The sequence below is a fragment of the Eubalaena glacialis genome, chromosome 11 (genome assembly GCF_028564815.1).
Source record: "Eubalaena glacialis isolate mEubGla1 chromosome 11, mEubGla1.1.hap2.+ XY, whole genome shotgun sequence".
NCBI classification, from domain to species: domain Eukaryota; kingdom Metazoa; phylum Chordata; class Mammalia; order Artiodactyla; family Balaenidae; genus Eubalaena; species Eubalaena glacialis.
Window position 1 is genome coordinate 63,481,738 of NC_083726.1, and position 14,267 is coordinate 63,496,004.

Sequence of the window (14,267 nt, forward strand, 5' to 3'; positions counted from 1 at the left end):
CAGCCCCAGCCCCCTCCTCCTGGGTACCCTCCTTGAGAACTTCCAGGCAGCCTGCTCAGCATCAGGCCAGGGGCCCAGGCGCTCGGACAGGCTGCATTCCTGGGGGAAGGGGAGAGGAGAGGAGGACTGCACAGAGCCCCCTCCTCCCTTCCGGCACAGACCAGGCTGCCCAGCCTGGAGCTCTCTCCACCCTGCTGAAGATGGCCAGAGTAGCGCCAGCAAAGCCCCTGGCAAAGGCAGCAGGACCAGGCACATAGGGGCCCCTCCTGGTCTCTGCTAAGGATGAAGTCATCTGTGCCTTGGAGCTATTCTACTCCTGAGGGGACCTAAGGTTCCAGCATTAATAATGACCCACAGTGGGCACTGACTGGGTGAGAGGTCCATGGGGTGAGGTGCCCAGGCATGGAGGGGATGCAAGGCAAAGGAATAGGGCAGCCCCTCGGCATAACTTAACACTACACTCCTGCAGGGCAGCTCAATCTCCCAGGAGTCTCTAGAGAGGGTTTAGGGACTTCCAGAGAGAAATCAGGTCCAGCAGAATGGAAATCAGGCAGCAGTTGTAGGATATGAGAGAGTACTCGGGAGGAACAGGGAGCCTCCTCCGGAGCTGGTAGATTCGGGTAGTCCCTCCAACCCAATCCATCCCCATCCCCCAGCCTGGTTTCGGGAAGCTCTCCCGATGAATATTTAATAGCTCAGCGCTGGGCCTGATTGAATTTTAATGCTGGCTACCCGAGCCCGGAGCCGAGTCCAGGCAATTAGTCAGGAGCCATTAACGCTGACGGAGCTGATTTATGGGCGGGACCGACCTGTGGGGGGCGGGGGGTGGGGGTGGGGTGGGATGGAGTGCTGGAGCCCAAGCTGCCGGGAGGCCCGGGATTGGGCGGACAAAGTCTCTGGCGTCAGCCAATCCCTACGGCTATCCTGGCTTGCTTTGCATCTCATTTGCATAGCACTCCCAGTCGGCAAACCTGGGCGATGGGCAAACCCAAGGGTAGGGGCGACTGGCTGAGAGTGGGACCCAGGCTTGGCCCTCATCCTGAGACCTCACTAGCATTTATGGCGAGGGAAATGTCTCTGTTTTGCACGTGGGATTCCATTGGACAGTCCCATTGTTCAAAGGACCTGCCCCCAAATCTTGGTAGGGCCCGGTTCTGGGGGAAAATTCCAAAGGAGGAGGAGGGGAGCAGAGAGGAGGGCGGACCTGGGAACTCTGGGCAAAGATGCTGGGTCTCAGGACCTAACAAAGGACTCTGGGTTAAAACAGACATGAGCCTTAAGGAGCCCTTACTGTGTGCCAGGCTCTGTGACTCCGTGCGTTCCACGGCTCTTCCACCTCCCTGATCCGCTTCCCCTACCGGTTCCTAGTCCCTACTTCGCCTCTCAGATGGAGGTTCTGTACTGATGGGGATGAGGGTTGTGGTTTTCATGGTGCTGGATTATGCCTCCGAGGCCTGGGAATGAATCCAAGGGGCTCTTGGGGGAGATGGCCCTCCTCCCCTCCCTACTCCTCATCCCCCTGACCTGTGTGAATGAGCTGGGACTCAGCCTGGAGTGCTCTATTGAACTATGCCCGACCCCTTAAATCGTAGGTCAAGGATTTAGCTGGCCTGTCTGCTGCCACTCTGGCAGGTGGCCTCCTCCTTACCAGCCCCCCACCCCTGTCTGAGCTTTCAACCACTGGAGATGTGGTGGAGAGCCAGCGTCCTTCCCCATGGGTCCAGGCCTTATCTAAGCTGGAGTGGTCTTTACCGAGGGAGGGGCAATGGAAGGGAGTGGATAGAACTCTGGGCTGAGAAGCCAGTCCCTACAGGGAGGCTTGTGGAGGCGTTGGCAGGGAAGGGGGAGGCATTAGTCAGGGAAGGCTTCCTGGAAGAGGGAGGGCAGAGTAGAGCCTGGAAGGAAGGGAGGCACGGGTAAAAGAAAAAGAAAAGGAGAGGAAATCTTCTGCAAGGGAACACCCTGTTTGAATCAGGAGAAGGTGAAGTGTAAGCTCAAAACTCTCCATCCCTTTCAGCAGTAACTCAGTGTGAGGCTGCCTGCCAAGGCAGATGAGGCAGGGTGTGAAGGGATGATGAAAATTAGTGTCACTATTTAATGAGCACCTACTATGTGCTAGGCACTATGCTGAGCACTTTAAATATACTGTTTCATCTAATCTTTAGAGCAACCTAATGAGGTAGTATTCTAAGAATTCCCATTTTACAGATGAGGACACTGAGGCTCCGAGAGAAGGGGTAACTTATCCAAGATCACATAGCTACTTGGTGGCAGAGCCCTTGCTCTTGTGCACCCCTTCATACTGCTCACAGTCATCTCAAATTCAACTTATACTCTTCTTTTTAATTTCCAAATCTCCTCCTCCCATGTTTCTTATCTCCCTTTACCAGCATCTACCTAGTGATAAAAACAGATACTGCACGTAATCTTTGCCAAAATCCTGAGAAACAATCCCATTTACATTGTCATCCAAGCCTGAGACCTTGGTGTCATCAATCATTTACAGTTCCAGGATCTGCTCCCTAAAGATTTCTGAATTCTATTCCCACCTCTCCCGCTTGGTTCAGGCCCAGGTAATCCTCACGAGGGCCAGGTGAGGTAAGACAAGAGCCTTATGGAGCCTTTACTATGTGCCAGGCACTGTGCTAAGAGCTTTCCTGCATTTTCTCTTAATTAATCCTGACCAGAAGTCTGAGAGTAGGTCCTTTGATTGCTAGGTCACTATGTTACAAATGGGGTGGAGAAGGTCAGGAAAACGGCGGGAAGAAACCCGCAGCTGTCCTGGGCTCACTATGATGGTGGGGGGGGGAGCAGACCCCACCAGATCAGATGGAGCTCCCAAGTCTCTTGCCCTTTCCAGCTGTTCCTTGAAGCCCACAGTTTCCCAGGCTGGATCTGTGTCCTGATCTCTGGGTGCCTCTCCCCACTTTGACAAGAGGAATTGGGTTTCAAGTTAACAGAAGACCCAACTTAAAAATGCCCTAAACAGCAAGGATGTTTATTTATTATGGTTGCAAAACAAGACATAATAGGTGGGACTGTTGGTTAATTCAGTGATTCAACAGTGTTGTCAAGGACCAAGGAAGGACCCAGTGTTCCTTCCTTCCTTCCTGGTTTGTTTCTTTTTTCTTTATTTCTTTTGTCAACTTTACTGAAATATAATTTACATGCAGTAGAATGCACAGATTTTAAAAGTACAGTTTGATGAATTTTGACAAATGTATACCTAGTAGCCACCATTCCGATCAAGATATGGAACATTGACATCATGCCAGAAAGTCCTCTTGTGACCACATGTGGTCAGTCCCTCCCTCACCCCCACTGGTAACCACTGATCTGATTTCTACCACCATAGGTCAGTCTTGCATGTTCTAGACCTTTCTGTGAATGGAATCATATTATATATACTCTTTTGTGCCTGACCCTTTTGCTTCAGACAGTGTTTTTGAGATTCATCCAAATAGTTGTATGTATCGGTAGTTCATTTTTATTACTGAGTAGGATTCCATTTTATGAATATTCCACCATATTGCATTCTCTTTTTTCTGCCATCTGTATCATGTTGGTTTTTGTCCTTGTACCCTAACTTCTCTTAAAGTCACAAGATGGCTCCGCAGTTCCAGATATCACATGCAGACAACAACATTCAGAAGCTAAGAAAAGGTGTTTCTCCTTTGGCCTCTGAGAAGTCTTTCCAGAAGTCTCCCAAAGAACATCCCCTCATGTGTCATAGGCCAAAATCATATTACACGTCCAATCTTAAACCAAACACTAGTAGAGAGAATGGAATTCCCACAGACTAATCCAGATTCACCCCTGGGACTGTGGAGGGGCTCAGCCTCTCCTGAAGAACTGGCAGTCTGGTCCCTGAACAAAATCAAGGTTCTGTTAGCAAGAAAGGTGGTGAGGGGCAACGATTGTTGGTCAATAACCAGTAGTGACTGCTTTATCTGCTTCTTCAATGTTAACAATTCAGGTTTTCCATTTGCAGCAACATGGGTGGACCTAAAGATTGTCATACTGAGTGAAGTTAAGTCAGACAAAGACAAATATTATATGATATCGCTTATACGTGGAATCTCAAAAAGGGGTACAAATGAACTTATCTACAAAACAGAAATAGAGTTACAGATGTAGAAAACAAACTTATGGTTACCAGGGGGGAAGTGGGGGGAGGGATAAATTAGGAGACTGAAATTGACATATACACACTACTATATAAAAATAGATAACTAATAAGGACCTACTGTATAGCACAGGGACTCTACTCAGTACTCTGTAATGACCTATATGGGAAAAGAATCTAAGAAAGAGTGGATATATGTAGATGTATAACTGATTCACTTTGCTGTACACCTGAAACTAACACAACATTGTAAATCAACTATACTCCAATAAAATTTTTTTTTAAATTTTCCAAGTTGCATGTATCAATTGTTTGCTTTTATTGCTTTTATTGCTGAGTATTGTTCCATGGAATGGATGTACTACAGCCTGTTTAACCATTAACCTTTGAGGAACATCTGGGTCTTTTCCAGTTTTGGGTTATTACAAATAAAAAGCTGCCATAAATATTCATGTAAAAAAGAAAAAATTTTTTGTGTGACCATTAAGTCTTCTTTTTCTGGAATAAATGTCCATGAATGAAAACAAAACAAAACAATTCGGGTTTTGTTCAGGGATCCACCTCTCAAGGAATGTAACCCGTGTCCACCCAGGAGTAAATCTTGATGCATCTACATCAATCCTAGTAATCCTGCCCCCTGACCAGGGCTTGGTTTAAGCATGAGGACTGTGGACGACACAGATTGCAGCACCTAACATCCATTCTCCTGTCTTCTTCCTTAATAATAAAGAGTCACATTTTATTTAGGGTGACACAATGCTCTGCTGAAAAATGTTTCTAGATTTTCTTGCAGCTAGATACGGCCATGTGACCAAGTTCTGACCAATAAGATGTAAATAGAAATGCTCGTGGAACATCTGAGAAGGTTGCTGACTCTGCTGAGGAACAAACGTTGGTCCTTTGTTTTGCTACTTCTGGTCTACAACGTGGATCTGATGGCTGGAATTCCAGCAGCTATTTTGGAACATGAGGTGAATTTGAGAATGAAATCACGTAAGCTAGGTGGTGGGTCTCTAATAATACCGAAACTATGGAGCCGGCACACCAGCACCACCTATTTTCAGACTTCTTTTATGTGAGAAAGAATAAACTTCAATCTTGTTTAAATCACTCTGAGTTTTGCCAACATATGCAACTGACAAACACAGGCAGTAACAATTTCCCGTCAATGAGGCAAGAGGGAAATTCTTCTGGATGTCTCTGGGAAAGGTTTCTTTGTTCTCAAAAGGAGGCACTTGAGGGGAATAGTTGGGCCCACATGGGATGATTAGAATTGCAGTCAGGCATTTTGTGATTTGAGGGGAAACATCCAGGGACACAGCAGATATGCTGAGGGTGTTAGATGTGAAGATGGAAGGAACCTGGGTCCCTGAAGAAGGTGTTGAGTCTCTGAGTTAACTCTGGAGCCACCATTTCTCATTCTTATGTAAAATATTGTATTTGATGAATTCTGAAATGCACATTTGGTCACATGATAATATTTCTGAAATCAGTAAACATCTTACCATCAACAGCACCTTAACCTGCTGTCAGCCAGATAGCAGATGTGCTTAGCTTTCCTTGCTGCACATGTACATATTTTGGTGGCTTTCCTGGTGTCATGACAGGACAACTGCAACCCCATGATGTTTCACTCCACAAACCATGTAAGGACTCTTTGAATCCTGACTGATATCTAGAAATTTTTATCGACTATCTGACAAGATCATCTGCCAGCATCGAAACTTCCAGAATGGATGTCAGTGGCTTAGAGGGAAACCCCAAGGGTAATAGTGGATGTGGTTGGCAACCTGCAAAATGGTCCCCAATGGTCCTCACCTTCTGCTAGTCACACCCTATGTAGCCCCTTCCCACATCGTTCTGGGCTGGTCTTTGTGACCAGTAGCATAGGGAAGAAATCATGATACTATGTGACTTCCAATATTAGGTTATAAAAAGACTGTGGCTTCTGTCTTGAATGATTGTGCTCTCTCTTGGATTGTTTATTGAGGAAGCCAGCTGCCATGTCATGAAGACAGTCAGGCGACCTATGGAGAGGCCCATGTGGTGAAGAACTGAGGTATCAGCCAACAGTCACCTAAGAACTGAGGTCTGCCAACACCCACGTGCCTGAGCTGGGAAGTGGAATCTGCTGCCCACAGCTTGAGTGCTAGCTCATGGGAGACCCTGACCCAGAAACACCAGCTAAACCGCTCCCAGATTCCAGATCCATAGAAACTATAACATAATAAATGTTTGTTGCTTTAAGCTTCTAAGCTTTGGGGTAATTTTTTACAGAGCAACAGATAATTCATTCAGTAGAGCAGTCTTTTAAGAAATGCTGTCTCACCAACCCTTAAATCGGCCCCGATGATGAGTCCATATAGAAAAACATTGACAGCTCAAAGCTGAAAAGTGATTCCAAGAATCAGACTCTGAGTATGATAAATTTAAAGAAATTCTTAAGCAATTTATTTCACCCATGTTTTCCTTGTTATATAGGTGCAAGAGTAATTTATGTTAAAAAGTATATTTCAGGGACTTCCCTGGTGGCACAGTGGTTAAGAATCCACCTGCCAATGCAGGGGACATGGGTTCGAGCCCTGGTCCAGGAAGATCCCACATGCTGCGGAGCAACTAAGCCCACGCGCCACAACTACTGAAGACTGCATGCCTACAGCCCATGCTCCGCAACAAGAGAAGCCACCGCAATGAGAAACCTGCGCAAGGCAACGAAGAGTAGCCCCCACTTGCTGCAACTAGAGAAAGCCCACGTGTAGCATCAAAGACCCAATGCAGCCAAAAATAAATAAATAAATAAATTATTTTTTTAAATGTATATTTCAGACTTTCCTGGTGGTCCAGTGGGTAAAACTCCACGCTCCCAATGCAGGGGTCTGGGTTTGATCCCTGGTTGGGGAACTAGATCCCGCATGCATGCCGCAACTAAAGAGTCCGCATGCCGCAACTAAAGAATCCGCATGCCACAACTAAAGATCCCGCATGCTGCAACTAAGACCCGGCGCAGCCAAAATAAATAAGTAAATAAATAATAAAATAAATAAATATTTTAAAAAGTATATTTCCATCTAAGTCCAAAAGAACTCTTTTTAATAAACGTAACATAAAAATTCCAGGTGATAAGAAATCATTATGTCAGTTTAATTGGCAGTGCTTTTTCTTTCTAATGGTACATAAAGTAACAGTGCTTCGTGTTTTTTTTGTTTTTTTTTTAACTTTATTTTCTTTATTTATTTTATTTTATTTTTTTGGCTGCGTTTGGTCCTTGTTGCTGCGCATAGGCTTTCTCTAGTTGCGGCGAGCGGGGGCTACGCTTCATTGTGGTGCGCGTGCTTCTCATTGCGGTGGCTTCTCTTGTTGCGGAGCACGGGCTCTAGGCGCACAGGCTTCAGTAGCTGTGGCATGCAGTCTCACTAGTTGTGGCTCGCGGGCTCTAGAGCACAGGCTCAGTAGTTGTGATGCACGGGCATCGTTGCTCTGCGGCATGTGGGATCTTCCTGGGCCGGGGCTCAAACCCGTGTCCCTTGCATTGGCAGGCAGATTCTCAACCACTGCACCACCAGGGAAGCCCAACAGTGCTTCTTAATATGAGTGGCATCTAGGGCTTCCCTGGTGGCACAGTGGTTAAGAACCTGCCTGCCAATGCAAGGGACACGGGTTTGAGCCCCGGCCCAGGAAGATCCCACATGCCGCGGAGCAACTAAGCCTGTGCGCCACAACTACTGAGCCCACGTGCCACAACTACTGAAGCCTGCGTGCCTAGAGCCCATCCTCCACAACAAGAGAACCCACGACAATGAGAAGCCGGCACACAGCAAGGAAGAGTAGCCCCCGCTCGCCACAACTAGAGAAAGCCCGCGCACAGCAGCAAAGAACCAACACAGCCAAAAGTAAATAAATAAATAAATAAATAAATTTATTAAAAAAAAAATCAGTGGCATCTAAATTGGATGAAATATGATCATACGTTTTCCTTATTGTAAAGCCATTGTGAGGCGAGTTTTCTGGTACTTGCAGCAGAGGATTTTTGTTTGTTTGTGTTTTTTTTAAAATCTTTATTGGAGTATAATTGTTTTACAATGGTATGTTAGTTTCTGCTTTATAACAAAGTGAATCAGCTATATGTAAACATATATCCCCATATCCCCTCCCTCTTGGGTCTCCCTCTCACCCTCCCTATCCCACCCCTCTAGGTGGTCACAAAGCACTGAGCTGATCTCCCTGTGCTATGCAGCTGCTTCCCACTAGCTATCTATTTTACATTTGGTAGTGTATATATGTCCATGCCACTCTCTCACTTCGTCCCAGTTTACCCCTCCCCTTCCCTGTGTCCTCAAGTCCATTCTCTACGTCTGCGTCTTTATTCCTGTCCTGTCCCTAGCTTCTTCATAACCAATTTTTTTTTTTTTTTTTAGATTCCATATATGTGTTAGCATACGGTATTTGTTTTTCTCTTCCTGACTTCCTTCACTCTGTGTGACAGACTCTAGGTCCATCCACCTCACTACAAATAACTCAATTTCGTTTCTTTTTATGACAGCAGAGGATTTTAATTCAGGAGTATTGGATAGGGTGGAGGAGGAGGTGTGTAAGGAGAAGCAGAGAACAAGTGTGTGAGGGAGAGTAGGAGGAGGTTGGGTAGGGGTCTGTGGCAAACAGCTCAGAAATATTTATGGGAAACCCATGTTGCTCACTGTTCAAGTGTGTTAGTCCTAAGCCTCCAATACGTTATTAAGGGCCTGGAATCCTGTCACCCATGGTGTGTAGCAATTGCTGGCTGCATTGGAAATGCTTGCAGTTCCCAAACAAAAGTGGAGACATGTGACCTGACACAGGAGTTTTTCTGTATTTTAAATTTTATTTGCCCCGAAAAGGCTTTACAGTTTTACAGCTTTATGGCTTTATGGCTCATACAAGGGCAAGTGGAAACATGCTGGACAGAGGCTTCCCTGGGACATCCGTTGCCCCTCATCTCCCAGAGGTGTGGCCAGTTGTTGGGAAAATGTCCAGGGGCCAAAATCTCAACTAGGCAAGAGAGGGGACTGGGGCTAGAGATCCAGTTAGCTTTAGAGGTAAGTGTGAATCACTATTCATAGATTTTGATGACTCAGCCATTTGTTTCATGGGCATCTTTTCATCCTTCCTCAGGAAAGCCCCGTGAGGGCTGGGCGTCTATCATTAATCCACTTTACAGATGGGGAAGCTGAGGCGGGAATGTTAAATTTACAGGGTAAAGGGCAAACCAAGAGTTGAACTCGGGCAATCTGGCTCCAGAGCTTGTGCCTGTCTTAGCCACTACCTTATGGCATTTTAGATGCGTGGGGAATTTAGCAGTCGCTGAATCCAAGCCCCTGATTTTACAGTTGAGGAAGCAGGGATTTTACAGAGAGAGCAGGACTTGCCCAAGATCCACAGGGAAGGGGTGGCTGGGCGGGACTCGGGCTGAAGCGTCCCGGCTTACAGTTGGTGAAAGAAGGGGGCGGGGGAGGGGGGGTGTAGGCACGAGGAAGCACTGCCCCTCCCCACCCCGTCCCCAGTGCAAAGCGCCCCTTCTTTCCATTTTGGGAACGGGTTCAACTTGGTGCGGGGGTGGCTGGGGGTGGCCTCGGGAAGCCACCCGGCCTCCTTCATTCTCGGGATTCCCTGAGGCAGCCATTGTCCCGGGAGGAATGTTCGGCCAGCAGCCCTGAGGGGGGCGGGGCCTCTCTCCGTGCCCCAGACAAGCTTTGTGCTTTGTGCTCTCCACCCAGGGCCCCTCCTGGCCTTCACCAGCCGGGACTTCCGAGCATTTTTCAGGGCTTCCAGGCCAGGTCGCTTAAGGAGGAAGCTATTGGGAAAGGCGTGGGCCTTAGGAGATGCACTGGGCCCTGAAACGCCAGTCTGGGAGGGCTGCCTGGAGGAAATGTGAGGGCACCGCCCAGAGGCCTGGGGTAGTGGCTCCTCAAAGCTAAAAATATGCATTCCCAGCCTCTCATTACTAGGATTTTTATCTTAACCAGACATATGCACAAAGGTGGGTGTTACAAGTCGGTTCATCAAGCTTTTATTTCTGGAAAAAAAAAATCTACAGCAAAGGAAATTTGTTATTCTTGCATGTCCATATGATGGAATATTAAACTGTCATTAAAAGTTGTGTGGTATAGATAAACAACAAAGATTTACTGTATAACACAGGGAACTATATTCAATATCTTGTAATAAACTATAGAGCTTCCCTGGTGGCACAGTGGTTAAGAATCCGCCTGCCAATGCAGGGGACACGGGTTCGAGCCCTGGTCCGGGAAGATCTCACATGCCGCGGAGCAACTAAGCCCGAGCGCCACAACTACTGAGCCTGTGCTCTAGAGCCCACGCGCCACAACTACTGAAGCCCGCTCGCCCAGAGCCCATGCTCCGCAACAGGAGAAGCCACTGCAATGAGAAGCCCACGCACCGCAACGAAGAGTAGCCCGCGCTCGCTGCAGCTAGAGAAAGCCTGCACGCAGCAACGAAGACCCAACACAGCCAAAAATAAATAATTAATTAATTTTTTAAAAAACTATAATGGAAAAGAATCAGAAAAAAAGGAATATATATATATATATATATATATGCATAACTGAATCACTTTGCTGTACAAGCAATATCGTAAATCAACCAGACTTTAATAAAAAAAATTCTGTGGTTTAAGTATATTTATAGACAAGAAAAGATACTCAAAATACTTGCCTACTGAGAAAAGCAGATTACAAGATAGTGTGGCAATCTCTTACTATATCGACATCTAGAAAAATAACCTGTCTTACTCCAAAGTCTTACCAGTGGTTATCTCTGGGTGGTGGGATTAAGGGTGTTCAATTTAAAGAAATTTTTTTGTTTTGTGCTTCTCTATATTTTCTAATTTTTAAAGTTACTTTAAAAAGGTGTTTTACTTGTGTAACAAAAGTATTACGTGTGTGTGTGGATCCTAACTGCCTGCTGCTTGGGCTGGGTGTCCCCCACAGGAGAAGTTTCTCCAACTCTCAGAGGGTAGGCAGGGACAGCTGTTCAGGCAACAGAAAAACGAGCGGTGACCATCAGAGAGGCAACGTGCCTGAGCCCGGTAATAATAGCAACAACTCACTTAGCGTTTCACAAAGTGCTTCCACACACACAATCTTATTGAATTCCACCACAACCCTCTCAGGACACATCACTCACCTTTTCCAGGTGAGGAGCCAGGCTCCAGCAGCTAAGTGCTCCTCCGCTGCCTGCCCGGCGCGACAGCAGGCAAGTAGCTGGATTGAACCCAGGGTCTCCCATCTTCAACCACTGCACCCCACTGCCTCCCCACTCATGTCCATTGCAGCATCTTACATTATCCACCTGTCCCTCTCCTCCTCTGACTGTGAGCTTCTCTACGGAGCACTGGGGTCTTACTCAAGTCTCTATTCCCAGAACCTAGTATATGTAGCATCAGTACGTGCTATTGAACTAATGAATGAATGAACAAATATTCAGACCTGGAGCCCTGGTGAAGCAGGTCTTGGTAGTTCCCAAACCTGTTCTTTGTAGCCTGTGTCCTTTTCTATTTGCTGCATTTTCTGTATTTATTTCCCTTTTGTTCTTTAATACTTGCAAAGTCTTTTGGAAAATGGCTGACAGCGAGAGTTGTGGGAACAGCTCTCTGTCTGGATCTGAACCAAAGCTTTAAAAAGGCTCCCAATACCCACTACACACCAGTAACTGGAGGCAACCACCCTGGAGGCCAAGGGCACAGAGGAGAAGCTCTTCGTCAGCTCTCCTCCCTGCCTGGGGGAAGGGTTTCTATCCAGGACCAATGCTTGGAAAGGATGGGGCTCCACATATTGAGTGCACACCCTTCCAGACCCCAGACCCAGAGAGGTGGAGGTTCAAGAGTGGGCTGTGGTAACAGAGGCTGGGCCAATCAGGGAAGGCTTCCTGGAGGAGAGACCTGGGAGGCTGGTTTAAGAAGGGGAGGAGGCCAGGCCAGAGGGGAGAAAAGCAGGGAACATGCCTGGGCAGTTGGGCGCTGGATGATTTAAGTACAACCAGATGTGCTGGGAATCTCCTGTCAGGCCCAGCCCCAGTGAGGGCAGTGGGGGTGGGGAGATCTCTGAGCCACTTGGATTTTCAGTTCCTCGTTCTTCCTTGGGTTGTAAGCTTTAGGGACGGGAGAAGCTCAATGGGGTTCCAGAGGAGCTGGCATGTGAGCGAGTAAGCCAGGCAGGCTCGAGTGGAGTCTTCCGCCTTTGGATAGGGTGTAGGATGGGAAGGGCTCTTCTAGGAAGCAGGGTATTGGGCTCAACCCCTGGAACCTAGAAAAAAGGATTAGGAGAGCTCTGGGGTAGGATCTACCAGCTCTGCTGGGGGTAGGGGATAGCTAGGGAAGCATTACAGAAGAGGACATATCTGAGTTGGTGTTCTGAAGGATAAATGATACTCCAGGGAGAGAGACTCTGCGGTATTAAAATGGTGTGGGTGCTTAGTGAGAGGTTCTGTGGTGCTGTATTATAAAGGCGCGTGGTGGGATGACAGTTCAGTTTGGGGTGCTGGCCCAAAGGCTGTGATGCAGGATGGGGGTAGGATGGGTGTGCAGAGCCAGAGAAGGTATGAGGATTTTGGAAGTGGGTCCCAGGGTCCCCAAGTGTTGGGCCCCTGGGGGAAAGGAGGGGACTGATAGCCAGCCCCGGCACCTCCTCCCAAGTCTTAGGTGGTCTGGCACAGAGCTGTGTCTGCCCAGAGGGAGGGATGCTTTTTCTCATTCTCACGGAGCCTCTTACTTGCCCCTGGCCGGCTGTGGGGTGGGGATTGGACCCAGACACAGCCTGTAGCTCACTGGGAAGGCAAAGCTGGTATAAGCACACAAACAGAGAGTGAGGGCATGAGCAGGGTTGGGGAGGCACTGGGAACTGGGCCTTGAAGTCCAAACAGCCAGAAAGAGAAGGGTTAGGGCTTCCACTTGTGGGGGGAGCAGCCTGAGCCCAGGGTGGGTGGGAGGTGTGGCAGCCAGCTGGGTGTGGTGTGCTCTGGGCACGCACCCCAGTCGCCCAGCCTGGACACATTTCCTTCCTTTCCTGCTTCTTAATGACTCCTGAGTGGCTGATCCAGAGGACTACAAAGAGAGGTCTCCCCACCCTTTCCTCTTCCTCCCTTCCATTTCTTTCTCCCTTCCTCCCCCCACCCCCATCCTTCCCCAAGGCCCTTTTCTTTCCTTCCTCCTCACCCCACCTGCTCCTCCCTCCCTCCCTCTCTGGCTTCCACATCTTCCCTAACTCTCCTCTCTCCCTTCAAAACCCGTAACGCTGATTCTCCCTGGGCCAGCTGGGTTATTTTCCTTGATGTTTTCGGAAAGGCCTTGTTGCAAATCTCTGGACCAGGAAGGTCACACACACACCCCTGCACATATACCCATGCCCCCCTCCTCACCCCCCATGCTCGGGCACTCAGCAGCACACCCAAGCACAGCACCTGCCTCCACCTTGGATGTGATACAAGCAAAAGGGCTGGGAAAGAATGGAGGGCCCTCAGCAGAAGCTGAGCAGAGCATTACCACCATCACTACCACTATTATTATCCAATCCATTGCCAGGCACTTGACCTAGGCCGGGATGATCCTAAGACCTGCCAGAACCCTGTCCTCAGCAGGGGCCTCTTAGGGCACAGATCTGTTGACTGGGGACAGCCAGGAGAGGGGTCAGCAGGGAGTCCTCAGAGAACAGACCCCCAAGGCCCCGCCCAGGAGGGCAGACACGATGAAGGGCCATTTGCCAGGATTGAGTATTTGTCAGCCCAGGAGGCTGGATGATGTATTAACAGGACTTTAATGAGCTTGGGATGGGGAGCCACACTTCATTGCCTGAGCCTGGTGGGCAGAGGGGTGAAGAGACCAACCTCACCCCCATCTGCTAACTAAACACTTTAAGTCAACCTATGCCTCTTTGCCCATCAGAAACGATTCAGCACCTCCGAGATGCAGCACCTTCCCACGTGAAGTCCAGCAAAGGCCTCTCAGCATGCTGACCTGCCTTACTGTCTTACTGGAAAGGCCTTCCTGCGGTCTAACCTTGTCTTTCATACTGGAGGGACCTGGGGGGTGAAGGAGAACCCGATCCCTGCTCCAGGGGAGCACCTTATCAACTCCTTTCTCCACCCTCACCCC